The sequence below is a fragment of the Myxocyprinus asiaticus genome, chromosome 38 (genome assembly GCF_019703515.2).
Source record: "Myxocyprinus asiaticus isolate MX2 ecotype Aquarium Trade chromosome 38, UBuf_Myxa_2, whole genome shotgun sequence".
In the NCBI taxonomy this organism is placed as follows: Eukaryota; Metazoa; Chordata; class Actinopteri; order Cypriniformes; family Catostomidae; genus Myxocyprinus; species Myxocyprinus asiaticus.
Window position 1 is genome coordinate 23,707,524 of NC_059381.1, and position 15,020 is coordinate 23,722,543.

Below are 15,020 nucleotides of genomic sequence, written 5' to 3' on the forward strand. Positions count from 1 at the left end.
CCATTTACGCCACAACTAGGCTAAGTTTGAACTTATGCACAGTTGGTGCAACCGGCCCCAGGAGAGGAAGGTAAAAACAACAACAGTAGATATGCACGTCAAGAGCCGGGTATGAGGAGGTCAGGAGATACCTACATTTGCATAACTCGAGTCCGAAGGAAAATAAAAATATATACAATATATGCACTTACTAGAGAGTTATTAGCACTCCATTCCTTTATACCACACAATCAGCTTACGATTTAAGTTTAAATCACTTAGGTTTTAGCAATTTGACATAAGACTTAATTGGATCTGTTGTAAAAATAAGAGGATTTTAATTGAAACAAGTGTCACATCAATACTCTCATATCATATACCTATGGAAATAAAAAAACTAGAGCATTTGAGAATTGTAACCATACATAAATATTTCAAGATGTACTCACACAAACAATTGGACTTTTCAGTGCTTTGTATTTTAATCATTTTAATTAACATAGCAACAAATCCAGTAAAAAAAAAATAAAAAAAAAAAAATAATAATAATATGTGCACCAATTAAATGCACAAGAAACTAACTGAAGGCTGAGTGATTGTTTTTATTTTATTAATTTTTTTTACAGTACATTGCCTACCATAAACAAAAAAATAATAATACAACAATTTGAGTCAAGAATATAACCAAAAGTACAAAAAAAAAAAATAACACATCTGTACTTTTTTATAGCTTGGTATGTAAATGCTAGAGACATAATAAATATATATAATTAAGTTACTGTAAATAGGCTTCAAGTGCATAATACAATAGTGAAGACACTGCACAGTTTGTTCTGTGCATGTTTTGAGAGCTGTCCCATTATTTCCCTACCGTGTCGTGCTGTAGCATCTGAATTTATTATTCTTTTATTTTGAAAAAATAAAGAATATTGTTAGCATTCTGAACGGCAAGGAATGAAGACTTTCGAGATTAACCAATTCATTGAGATTGTGAGACTACAGTAAGTATTGAACTTGTCATGAACTGCTACTTGAAACACATTCATTTATTTAGCTTAGTACCTGTACTCTCTGGATCTTCTGGGATCCTTCCCTCACTGTCAAGTGAAGTGTCTGTGTAACAGAGCAAAATGTCTCTCACAGGCCACTCTCTCATCTGTTTTGGTGTGAGACACTAAAATATGGGAGAGACTGTGTCCCGTGTGGCTTTAATATGGAACACAATTCTCATCCCATAAATATCGGATGATTTCATATAATATAGAGGGCTGGTAACTCTTTTATGGGCTCACATATTAATCAATATGTGGTCCTGCCAGCCCCATTTATAAATGGCCCACCGGGAATTTTCCCAATCCTCATGATTAGCCACTCCGGCCCTGGTTCAGAACCAGAATTAAACAAAATTACAGATTAAAAAGTCTTTTGGGACACTAACATCCATGTCATGTACAGTATGTTAACAAATTAGAAAAACTGAGGTGTTATCGAAGGTTAGGGTTAGGTAAGTTTACATTAAACAGAACCATGATTCCACTCAAACTGCCTTAAGTAATAAAAGTGTGACCTTTATCATAAATGCTAAACCTGCTTAAGTCTCTCAGTTCCCTTGGTAAATCTCAACTGCCCATACCAGAGATGATCTGAGCCTTTCTCCCATTAAAGCCCCTGCTCTGTTTATGTAGCATGTATGTGTGAATGCACATGCATCTTACAGCATTTCAACAGATATAAACAGTCTCACCCATGTCAGTTGCCAAGTCCAGAGGTAGCCTTTATGAATTAAGGAGTGCTGAATGCAGTGCTAACAAAATACGCTTTCAGCTTTGATGCCTAGCGGCCAGGGTACCAGATGGTCAACATGTTTCACTCATTCAGAAGCTTATAAACAGCTCTGATCCAGCACTTAAGAGGCACTGGGTAATCTGATCCTTGGGAATTAGTTATTAACTTCTACAGTCTATAGGTCCTGTCAGCTTTCATGGTCCTGGTGGTGGGATCACCTGTGGATGTGACTGCACGAAAGGTAAACAGTGTGGGGTGTACATGGGTGGGATGTGAAGAGAGGCAAAGGGTATGGCACAGGGTGGGGTCAAAACAGCACTAGGTAGTGTCTGCTGTGGCAATAGAACCTCTACATATTGGCATGTTTCTGGATCAAACAGCATCTTGCGCTGTGGCAGATGAGGCATGTCCACATAGAAACAACGACCAGTTTCTGGGTCTAGCAACAGGTGCCGAGGGTTTTGTCCTACAACAACACTTCCTCCTGCTTCTGGATACAAAACACCTGCACCCCCAAGCCTGGCCTCTGCACTTAAGGGAGTAACAAAGATTGTGTTGTGTTGGCTTTCTGGAGAAGGTATTTTCAGCCCTGTCTCTTCATTCTCCACTTGATTTAAGCCACCTGTTGGGCATGGCTGGAGTAGCATTTTTCCATCCTCAGAGAGGGATCTCAATAAGGGGGTGTGACTGTTTGATGTAGGGGGCTGGTTATAAAGGGGTGTTTGAAACAAGACCGGCCCTTGAACATAGCCATGAATAGCTCCAACAGGAGGAGAGATTGTCTGGTAGCCCATCGGATTGGTGTTGTAATAATATGTAGGAGCCATTGGTGTTGAAGCAACTGTTAGAACACAAGCAGACAGAGGCCCCACTGAACTCTGTGACCTGGGAGGCAGGCATGGGGTTTGATCATCATTGATTATCTTTTTATGTTCCTGTTGCTCATAGCTTTCTGTAGGTGAATGGTATTGCACTTCTAGTGGGAGACCATGTAATGCACCAGTCTGTTGATCATTGTTAGAGCTGATAGTTGTCTTGTGCTCTGTCTTGTTCAACTCTCCATTTGTGACCACTTCAGTTCCCTCTCCATTTTGTATTGCCAGGTCTGTCCTGTTTATTGGTTTCAAGGTTATATCACTACCTAGGACATGAGCTTTACTAATGCCAATTTGGTTATCTGGTGTTTCTGTGGGCTTTGACATGGCACAACTGTTTGCCTTGGTTACACTAAGTGGACAGACCTTTGTTAATCCAACAGTATGACTTTTGTCATTTGATTCCACAAGAGGCATCCCCTTAGTTGAGCATCCACTGGGTGCAGAGTGATGAGAGGCCAGATCTCGCATTCTCTCCATTGGAAGAGGTGGATTGACCTTCCGCACATGGGGCTTTTCATCTTGTCTATATCCCTTTCCCTTCCCTTCACACTTGCTGTTACTTTGATTGTGTAATGATGACTGAAAAAAGGGAGCTGTCCCATCCATTCCATGGGTTGATTCTCCTGGGCCCTTGAAGGACAGGTTGTATGTGTTTTTCACTAGACTCCTCATGTCTCTTACTACATGTACTGGGGCCAAGGTTTTCAGTTTCCCGTGGCTTTGCATACCCTGGCTTGTAAACTGTCCTGGTGGCTTGACTTCCTCTCTGACATTCTCCGGTACCTTCCCAACACCACCCTCATGAAATTGGGGGATTGTATTTTCCACTGCATCTGCTTCCAAATCAGAGATTTGGCAGGCAATGTCATTAGGACTAAATGTACTTTCTTTGCTGCCACCATGTTGCTCCTGCTTTTCCAATGCACTGGTTAGGGTCTGAGTCACATTGTGTTGTTTATGCATTATCTGCCCTGTGAGGCATTCCTTAGTTGTAGTTTTCACAAAGTTCTGTGTGCTGATGACTACATTTGTTGCCGCAGTTGTGTTCCATGCTCTGCCTTTTGCTGAGTGACAAGATAGCTTTGCTCCGGGGTTTGGGTTAGGGAGCTGCATCACCTCCTCTTTTGGGATCAGCTTCTCTGCTTTCTCATTCTCTGAAGGGGCAGTTAATTCAGTGCCACTGCCTTGAACTTCAGACTTGCCAATTCCGCTTATCAGAGGGTTGAAGCTATGTTTGCTTAACAGTTTAGGTTGTGTTTTGGAGTTAACACTGCTATGCATGTGAATAGAGCTGCACTCTACTTGGGCCTTACTTTTGAGAGGACCACTCTGAGAAAAAGTACTTTGATTCGGTTTGCTAGTTTCAGTATATACATCCTTGCCAGACAAATACAAGCAATCATCAGTGGTAGTTCTGTTGTTCACTTTAATGGAAGCAAAAGCCTTGTCCGATACATCCATGGTGCAAAGATTCTGTTCATGTTGCATCTTTTTTGATAGGACACTTTTTATGATGCAGGAAGCCATTTTGGTTTTGCTGGACGTTTCATCCAGGGAAAATGACTTCTGAAGTCTTTGCTTTCGCTCTGCCTGGACTGACCTTTGATCAGCCACATGTGACTCTTTGTGAAACGCCGCAGGGGTGCTATGCTGCCGCTGGAAAATGTCCCTAATACAGGAATGTGTTTTTGAAACCTGAAGGGTTTCATTGTTGTTTTCGCTGACATGCAACTCAGTTGTGTCCCGTCTCTTCAGCTGGATTTGTCTTTTCGGAACAGTCTTTAAACCTCTGTTAATTTCTTCTGTGGTTTCCAAAGCCACATCAATGCACTCAAAGCTGCTGGATTCTGAGCAAGCAGATGTGTTTTGAGTGTTCTGCATTTTGAAAGAGAGAACATCCTCTGTCCATTTGTTGTGGCTTCCATCAGTAGAATGCTGATTTGTGGGCCTACAGCTTGAACTGAAAATATGCAAGTAATCAGTTTCAGAACTGGAAGATCTTACCTGAGCCAGGTTAACAAGGCCTCCAACCTCACTACTGGCCTCAGCAAGCTTTGTCCCCATGCCGGTTGTTCCTCCTTTAGTGTGGCAGGGTTGTGTGTAGAAGAGTGGTCTGGACTGCCAGATGCCTTGCTGGCTCTGCCTTTCCAACCTCAGAGTATCAGCAAATCTCTGTAGCTGGTGTTGGTGCCCAGTTGCGGGGATACGCTCTGAATAACAGTGTGGCGGGATTCTTGACTCCTGCTTGCTGGCTGTGGGTGTTGAGATGCAGTTTGCAGAAGCTTTTCTATTTCTAGACCTGAGTGACAGCTCAGCCTGCTCCTTTCTGCAAATTACCCCCGTACCCTGACCCTCCCCCTTTTTGTCTATATGACCCTGAATATGCCTGCCACTGTCAAGCCTGCATTCAGCCCTGAGTGTACTCAGACCTTCTCTGGTTCTTTGCTTTTGTGTCGCATGGTCCTCTTTCGGCTCTCTGCCACCATGTTCTTGTTTCCTAACCTTGCTGTATTGATTTCTCACAGGCGTAATCAAAATAGTGCTGGAAGTGAATCTGGGTTCTGAGGAGCTGTGCTCCTCAGCAGTTCTAATGTTAGTGTGAAACACAGCCCCACTGACTCCGAAATAATCCCTTAGTTTTGCTGTTGAATCTTTTCTTGGTGATTTAAGAGCATCTGGCTTTAGAATGGGGTCTGTAGAGACTGTGTTACCAGACTGCAAATCCACATTTGTTTTTGTTGTACCTGTCAGCAGATGTTTTGACTCTAACAAAAGGGATTCTCTCTCAGATGATGAAGATTTATCCAGTTTACATTGGGACACCTCAGGCAGCACTTCTGTATCCCTGTCTTCTTGTGTTTTGTATTCCTGCGATAGTGTGATATCTTTGATCGAGGACCTTGAAGTGATGACTTCCATAGATGTAGCACAATCCAAGAACTCCAATGAGTCACCTTCAGTGGAAGGCTCTGTAGAGAGAACATGTGTCCTGTCCTCTAGAGCTTCACTATAGTCACTCAGAGAACAAAGAGCAGTGTAGTATGAGCTTGCTGAGTCATCCATGATATCATCCACCTGCTCTAGGCCACTTTCCCCTTCATCTCTTTGTTTGAGAGTCTGGCTGGCTCTGTTTGTGATGGATGGAGAAGACTTAGTCATTCTTTTAAACGTTGGAAATTTCCTTCTGTGTGGACTGACAACCTCAGATGTAATATTACTGTAAGTTTTTATGCCCCAGTGTAGAGTGACTTGGGCAGCTGTTGCGATGCGCAGGTCAATTGCAAGTGCAGAAATGTATATAGTTCAGAGATTGAGATGTTCCATCAAGCCCAGCAATAAAATGGCAGATAGTCTAGCTGCCTCTTCTGAGTTTATGTCTAGGGAAAACTATTGGAATAAAGATTAGCATTTTTAGACACTTAACATTTCACAGAAAAAGCTATGTACATTCATGTACATTCTTGCATTTTATAAATTAGTTAAAATGTTATTTTAAAATCAATTAATATATCCACATTATTTCTGAACACTTCATGGGTGAAACCTTATTTTAAAAATAATGATTCGAATCATGCATTTGAATCAGGATGAAACTTTCAGCTGTCTATAACAGTTGCAGATCCAGTGTATGAAACTGTCCCATTCCCGACGCAAGGGCACAAGCTCTCTCACCTGATGCAAGTCACCCACCTATGAAAAATCTTTTACCGTTTGTTGAAATTTCTAACCCTGAATGGAAAAAATGCATGAATAAATAATAAGTAATAAATAAGTCTATGAATAAATGTACCAGATATCTACAATAAAAAACTTGTGCATATAAAAAAGTACATTAAGCTAGGGATATCAGACTAGATGAATCAGACCTTATTTTTTGGCTGCTGTGGATCAGGATATGTGGTCCAGGCCCAGTAGTAGCTTAGGTAGTGGCGTGGCAGTTAGCTTTGACAGCAGGTGCTGGAACGTTTCCTCTGGAATCTGACTAACATGGCCAGTGCAGTCACAGGGCCAGCTAAATATAGTTCCCTAGGCCCCATAACACTATCATCAGGGAGATACGGCTAAAATCCTGTTGAATACACTGTGGTAAGTTTCAGGCCTCCAAATGGCCACTGCAAATAGAATGGCCACACTGGTTATGCGTGTATCATTTGATATTGGAAATTAATCCTTTCTTACAAGTAGGCACTAAAGCTTTTACTATGTCTAACTTAAATCACAAGTTAATAAACTTTATATGAAATCAGTATTAATGCAAAATTCATTTTTATATGACATGTAGTTGTGTCAGATTAGTTAAGCAACTAATAACACAACTATAGCTACAAGCACTTGTTGTTCGAAAGCTGATTTGTATTTCCTTTCTGAAATGCTTCTTGTGTGGTGCCAGCCAGCTCTTGGACTTTCGCTGAATTGGACATGACTGTGCAGGCCATGACAGCTATGGCATTTGACCCACTTATTCTTGACTGTGCCTAATGGTTTAATGACATGATATAGCGGTCTGCACAGATATAAGACTGCTTAATTTCACATCAGTGGTACTTCGAAAGATTCTTATGTGCATAGTTACACATACATCAATCCTGAGGGGATCACTGACTCTTTGGTGTTAAGTTGTGAGAAGTGTATAGCATTACAGAGAGTTAAGAGCATTAGCCTTTAACATAACCTCCATATTAGAATTTAATCATGTAACTTTGGTAAAATACTTGTTTAATTTAGTTTTAGCACCCTGCTTTGTAATTTTATAATAAAATATAAATTATATAATAATACAAATAAAAGGTTAAATAAAAGGACTGATGATTTACACACAATAGATTTTCCTCACAAAAATAGGCCTTTCATGATAATAGCCAAATTACCCTATAGTTACTGCGGTTATATTTCCTACGGTAAAATAGGAAAATTAATATGAAATCTTCTTCAAACAGTGTAAAAAGCTATCACGATCTTTCTGCTATTTCAAATTCCTTTCTTTTTTTTTTTTTTCAAAATTAGTTTAACTTAAAATATGCTTTACTTTCAAACAAAGTATACATTACTTTCTCCATGCATGTCAGATGATTTGAGGAAAAACTACTTTCCTGTAGACAGTGTGAAAGATCTTTTGCTATGTATTTTCATCATGATTCACCTGCTTGCTGGTGTTTTGAATCCAGCTTTGCAAAGAAACACTCCCATTAGCAGCCTCCCTCGGTATGGAGGACCAAAAGTGACAATATTAAAAATAAGTAAACAAATAAATATCTTTTTAAAGAAACATAAAAAAAAATAAAGTTTACATATATATAAATAAATACATTTTTAAATATGACATAAATAATATTTTCACTTTTAGTTCCTTATTTATGTATTATTGAATTTTTTCCACATTAATTTATTTCCTCATTTATTTATTTCTACATTTATTAATTTTCACATGTATTTCTTTCTACATTTATTTATTTATATATATTTATATTTACATATTTATTTATTTCCACATTTATATATTTTCCCATTTATTTATTTCTACATTTATTTATTTCCACATTTATGTATTTCTATATTTCTGTGTCCGTATGGCAATGAGGGGGCGTGCTTTCTACTTCAGGCATAACAATCAAGCACAGGGTGCTCTAGAGTGAAGCTTGGAGGCCACAGTGACATCTTGTGGTTGAAAAAAATAAATACTTGAAATATAGCCACAGATTGTGTGCATGCATTGAGAAATTGTAAAATGTACCTGTGAGTAGAGCAATTAGAATAGGAAATGAATTATCTCTATTGAATGAATGACTAGGAGGCGTTAAAAATGACCAAAATCTTTTATCACTGTTTAAGTAATTTTATAGGCTATGTCCGTGTACTTCGAGTGACCATACCTGTACAGACTATTAGAAATCCCGGCCGGACTTCAAAAGATGTCATCATAACAGACGCTTTGACATTGACAAAAATCAGAGTGCACACGTGAAATGATCCAGTATCAATTAATGAAAAGGTGCAGATGTTGGCGACAGGAGCTTGCCCTTATTCAGGACTGGGAGCGTATAAATAGCCTAACAAGGCAGCTCAAGGAGGGTGGAAAAAGGGTGAGAGAGAGAGAGAGAGAGAGAGAGAGAGAGAGAGAGAGAGAGAGACAGAGACACACATGGCTAGAATTATCACTGCCAGATCAACACAGTCTCTCTCAAGTCTGTGACACGTGTCCACGGGTTTGGAAGAAATTCTCTCAGTGCCACAACACAAGAGAGTTGCTGCTTTAGGGCGCATCTGTAACATGTACAGCAAGTGTGTATTGTCTCTGATTGTTATCTGTATACGGTCAATATCAAATCAAATCGTAATTTATGTGTGATGACTGGAAAGATCATAAAAATATATTTACATGGGAATCACAGGAATTGACGTATCACATGGTGTAAAGTTGCGCACTGCTGATATTAAGATGCACAATGCACCCGCTCAGATCTGCGGGTTTGATCCGGAATTTTATATGGTACGCAGTTACAGAGAGCTCCTAATTAATTTTCGATTGGAGTAAGCGACAGGAGGCAAAACGTAGAGTGACAATTGAAATGCCTAAAATATATAACACATATTTGCATTTTCCAAGATACTCCTCTTGGATTCTGAAGGATAGGCTACCGATTAATAAAGAGCGTCTCTCATTCAAACAGTTCTCATGCATGCACCTGTCTTTGTTTGTAGGGTTGAAACACCTCGTTTCCTACAGAATATTAGAGATTTGGTTTTCTTTCAATTTCCACCAGATCGTTGCATCAGGAAAAACTCATATTTCACATGTCACCGTCATTGTTATAGCACCTTCTCTTTTAGAAACAATTGACCCACAGCAGCTACAAGGCTTTTTGCATATTAACGCCTGTGACCACTAGATGTGTTCAAAGTGCATCAATGTTTTGATGTTTTGAGTGCTTTGAAAAAGTGAATTCTTTTGCATAGCAATTGTTTCAATTAATTGGTTCAATTACAGTTAAGGAAAGGCAAGTTTATTTATATAGCACATTTCATACACAGTGGAAATTCAAAATGCTTTACATGGAAATGATAAAAAAGATACATAAAAGCCATTTTTAAAATCACATACGAACAATAAAAATAAAAAGTAAGACATTAAAATTTAACACTGGGTTCGTGGCACCCCTTCAGTAGAAATGCTGAACAGGTGCTCCCGAGGTCCAAAGGTCGATCATCTTGTGATATTGAAAATGTCCACACACTTGACCTTGAATAGCCACCTTCCTGTGGTCCTAACGTCTATCACCCCATGATCTTAAAGCAACCACTCCCATAGTCTTTAATATCCCCCCACCTTTCTTGATCTGAAATGAAATAAGAACAAGAAATAAAAATAAGGATTTTGACTCTGACGTTGGGCACCCCTTATCTGAGTTGAAGCACTGAACAGATGCCCCAGGGGTCCGAAGGTCATTCACCCCGTGATATTGAAGCAGACACCCCCAAGACCTTTAATATACACATTGGGTCCTAAAGTCTATTACCCAGTGATCCTGAAGCGACCAATCTTGTAGTCTTTAATAACCCCACACTTTTATCATTCAAATGTTTCCACCAGATATTTAAATGAATAACAATGAAAGATAAAATACAGTGCAATCCGTAAGTGCAGCACAATGCTCAGTCAGTAAATACACTGCAAAACAGATTGTGTTTTCAGTCTGGATTTGGATGTGGCTACTGTTGGAGCACATCTGGAAGCTGGTTCCAGCTGTATGTGGCATAATAGCTAAATGCTGTTGTTTTTTTATTGTAAAGCTTCATTTCTGCCATCACTACCTTACAGTATTTATAATCAAGGGGTGTTTGATACCAAGGCTTCAGAGCTTGTATTGGAAATGTGAAGCACACTGTAAGGAAACAGTGATTCAGAGCTTGTATTTGCAGTGTGATTAGGTGGGGTGATAGACGATAGAACCACATGTTCTAACTAAAGAGGTCCTTGAACATATAAAACCACTGAGAGTTGTGTTAATGTTTTGGCGTCAAATCTAACCTCACACTTTAAACAGGCCTAATGGTTTCATAGCACAGTAACCTTATTTTTAGTTTTAGGTTTAGTAGCCTTTTTCTTCATAGACTGTGTTTTATATTTGATAAGCAGCCACCACCTTTGCTATTTTGTTCACACTATGTTAACACTAACTACTAATTGGTGTGACTTTGCAATAATGGCTCCAATTATTTTTTACATTCTCCCATTATTTAGATTAAATGACAACTGTATAAAAAAAGGTGCAGTTGTGAATGTATCGTTTTGTAATATATAGAGTTTAAACAAACTCTGTTCAAACCAGAGACCTTGACTTTTTGACACACACACACACACACACACACTGTTATGATGTACAGAAAACAGAACACAATGAGTTGTCAAAATTACTGTCAAACTGTTCTTTCTTTGGATTCCTATAATGTATGACATGTTGTGTTAGTGTTTCACTGTATAATGTATGGAGAAGACAGGTGCATGCGTGAGAACTGTTTGAATGAGAGACGCTCTTTATTAATCAGTAGCCTATCCTTCAGAATCCAAGAGGAGTATCTTGGAAAATGCAAATATGTGTTATATTTTAGGCATTTCAATTGTTACACTCAGTTTTTCCTCCACTGCGTGCCATGTAAAATCCCAGATTAAACCAGCGGATCTGAGCGGGCGCATTGTCAGCTGTGCGCAACTTTACACCATGTGATACGTTAATTCCTGTGATTCCCATGAAAATATATTTATGATCTTACCAATCATCACGCATTTAAATGATGATTTTATTGACCGTATACAGATAACAATCAGAGACAATACACACTTGCTGTACATGTTACAGATGCGCCCTAAAGCAGCAACTCTCTTGTGTTGTGGCACTGAGAGAATTTCTTCCAAACCCGTGGACACGTGTCACAGACTGGAGAGAGACTGTGTTGATCTGGCAGTGATAATTCTAGCCATGTGTGTCTCTCTCTCTCTCTCTCTCTCTCTCTCTCTCTCTCCACCCTTTTTCCACCCTGCCTTGAGCTGCCTTGTTAGGTTATTTATACGCTCCCAGTCCTGAATAAAGGCAAGCTCCTGTCGCCAACATCTGCACCTTTTCATTAATTGATACTGGATCATTTCACGTGAGCGCTCTGATTTTTGTCAATGTCAAAGCGTCTGTTATGATGACAACTTTTGAAGTTGCAGTCTCTGTTCAGACTGTCTGCCAAGATTTTCAGCAGAGTCCCAGACATTTTGGAAATCCCGGCCAGGATTTCTAATAGTCTGTACAGGTATGGTCACTCTAAGTACACAGACATAGCCTATAAAATTACTTAAACAGTGATAAAAGATTTTGGTCATTTTTAATGCCTCCTAGTCATTCATTCAATAGAGATAATTCATTTCCTATTCTAATTGCTCTACTCACAGGTACATTTTACAATTTCTCAATGCATGCACACAATCTGTGGCTATATTTCAAGTATTTATTTTTTTCAACCACAAGATGTCACTGTGGCCTCCAAGCTTCACTCTAGAGCACCCTGTGCTTGATTGTTATGCCTGAAGTAGAAAGCACGCCCCCTCATTGCCATACGGACACAGAAATATAGAAATACATAAATGTGGAAATAAATAAATGTAGAAATAAATAAATGGGAAAATATATAAATGTGGAAATAAATAAATATGTAAATATAAACATAAATAAATGTAGAAAGAAATACATGTGGAAATAAATAAAAGTAGAAATAAATAAATGTAGAAATAAATAAATGAGGAAATAAATATGGAAATATAAACATATAAATCAATAAATGTAGAAATAATTAAAAATATATTTATTTGTTTATTTATTTTTAATATTGTCACATTTGGTCCTCCATACGGAGGGAGGCTGCTAATGGGAGTGTTTCTTTGCAAAGCTGGATTCAAAACACCAGCAAGCAGGTGAATCATGATGAAAATACATAGCAAAAGATCTTTCACACTGTCTACAGGAAAGTAGTTTATTTTATTTTTTTATTTTCTTCCTTTTTTGTCCCCAATTTGGAATGCCCAGTTCCCAATGTGCTCTAAGTCCTTGTGGTGGTGTTGTGACTCAATCCAGGTGGCAGAGGACGGATCTCAGTTGCCTCCGCGTCTGAGGCCATCAACCTGCGCATCTTATCACGTGGCTTGTTGAGCGCGTTACCGCATGTGGAGGCTTCACGCCATCCACCGCGGCATCCACACACAACTCACCATATGCCCCACTGAGAGTGAACCACATTATAGCGACCACGAGGAGGTTACCCCATGTGACTCTACCCTCCCTAGCAACTGGGCCAATTTGGTTGCTTAGGAGACCTGGCTGGAGTCACTCAGCACGCCCTGGATTCGAACTTGCGAACTCTTTACTTGCTGAGCTACCCAGGCCCCCAATTTTATTTATTTTTAATATTGTCACATTTGGTCCTCCATACCTCCGCTCTTTCTCTTTAAGTCTCAATCTTTAACTCGATTAGTTAAATTCCAAGGTTGCTTAAGTGTTATTATCGCTGTTATTTTTATATGTATCGGACTGACAGAGGCCCCTGACAGTGACACTAAACAGTAAATAGAATGTTGCTTGGCAACAAGAATAACTGTCAGTTATGAGTGCTGTAGAGTGATACAAATAGGAGATCCGTGAAGAGGTCAGAGCTGTGCTTTATCATGAATAGAGCACGGCTGTTGACCAATCAGCATCCAGGACCTGAACTAGCTGTTTTATAATACACACCGTAAGACAGCTTGCTTTAAATATTCAAGTCACTAACAGTCGAAGGGCTCAATTCATCATTCTTTATCATTTATATTATAGCTTTATGATTCACCTGTGCAGCAATTGTAGTAATTGGACAGCCTACATTTAAATTTAAATTAAAAAATTAAAGAAAAGTATACATTTTTAGAGACTTACATTAGCTCTGCCATCTGATCGTTCACTTTATGTACAAATGCTAGTTTTTTATGCATTTGGGCCCGCTCAAGCAATGTCAGTACTAATTAATGCACATTTTTGATGCATTTGGACCCGCTCAAGTGTCAAGCATTGGAGCCCTTTTCCCCTCTCCCTGTCGCGCCTGATCCGCTGCCTGCAAAACAAGAGATGCGATGCAACAGCTGAAGACGGTCATCTAGCGCATTTTTACCTAAACAAACAATAAAAAATATATGTGGAGAATGTTTTACTATTCATCATGTATTAATTACTTTGATAAAAAGCAATAAAAAGTGTCTGCAGAATGAATATTTGCAAATGAAATTACTTTCTCCAGACGGCACCTCAGCCCAGGTGGGCAAAGAGGCAGTGGCTTGGGCCCCTGTGCACATTCCTGGTTTTAAGTTACTTTCTAAAACACTTTTCCGCTCAACAAATTCAAAATAATGTGTATATTTCTTTCTTTCACTCAGCACCTCACATTTCTCCTTCACAATGACTCTTTACAGAGCCGTAATTCATGTATTCTACATAAATAAGATATTAGAAATAAGAATAACCCTATAATGTACTTCTAAAAAGTAATTAGATTACAGTAACGAATTACTTTGTAATTGGATTACACCCAACACTGTCCATGATAATCCCAAAAAATATGTTTACAGGCATCTCCATATAAATCTTAATCCACTCCAAAACATTCTTCATAAAAACCTGAATATTTGGACATGAAAAAAAAAAAAAAAAAAATATATATATATATGTTCTGTTGTTTCAGTGTCATTAGAACAGAAAGAACAATTGTTTTGCTAAAACTGTAAACGTAACCATAGAAAATCAGCATGTGGGTACTACAACATTTGAGTCCTATGTTGTCCAATAATAAACTTGAAGCAGTCTACAGTCCAAAGAGGTCCATCTGCTGGCAAAATACAGACAGAACACTTCATATAGAGACAAAGGGATCTTCTTAAAAAATAGGTAATTTTATAAAAATAAATAAATAATAATAATACAAATTATAAGATTGAGAATTAATATAAAATAGAGTTTTGAGTAGATAAACAACACCATTGTGTGATTCTTAACAATAATTACTATTTACTTTGTAAATCCACATAACCACCAGAACCAAAATGAATATTAAGATTTATGCTGTTTAAACATAGCCTACAAATGTGGATGCCACGTAATGTTTAAAATAATTTATTTAATATTTTAAAGCTTTTTTTTTTTTTTAAATGCCAGTGTGTTCTTGGCTTTTCCTCTAGTCAAGTCTACATCAAAATAACTGAATCTCTGTTTAAAGAAACCACAATCACCAAGCTTCTCCTGTAGATTTAGATGATAGTCTAATACAAATATACACATTTCAGTCGTGTATCTATCACTCGATTAAATGAGTTTATCA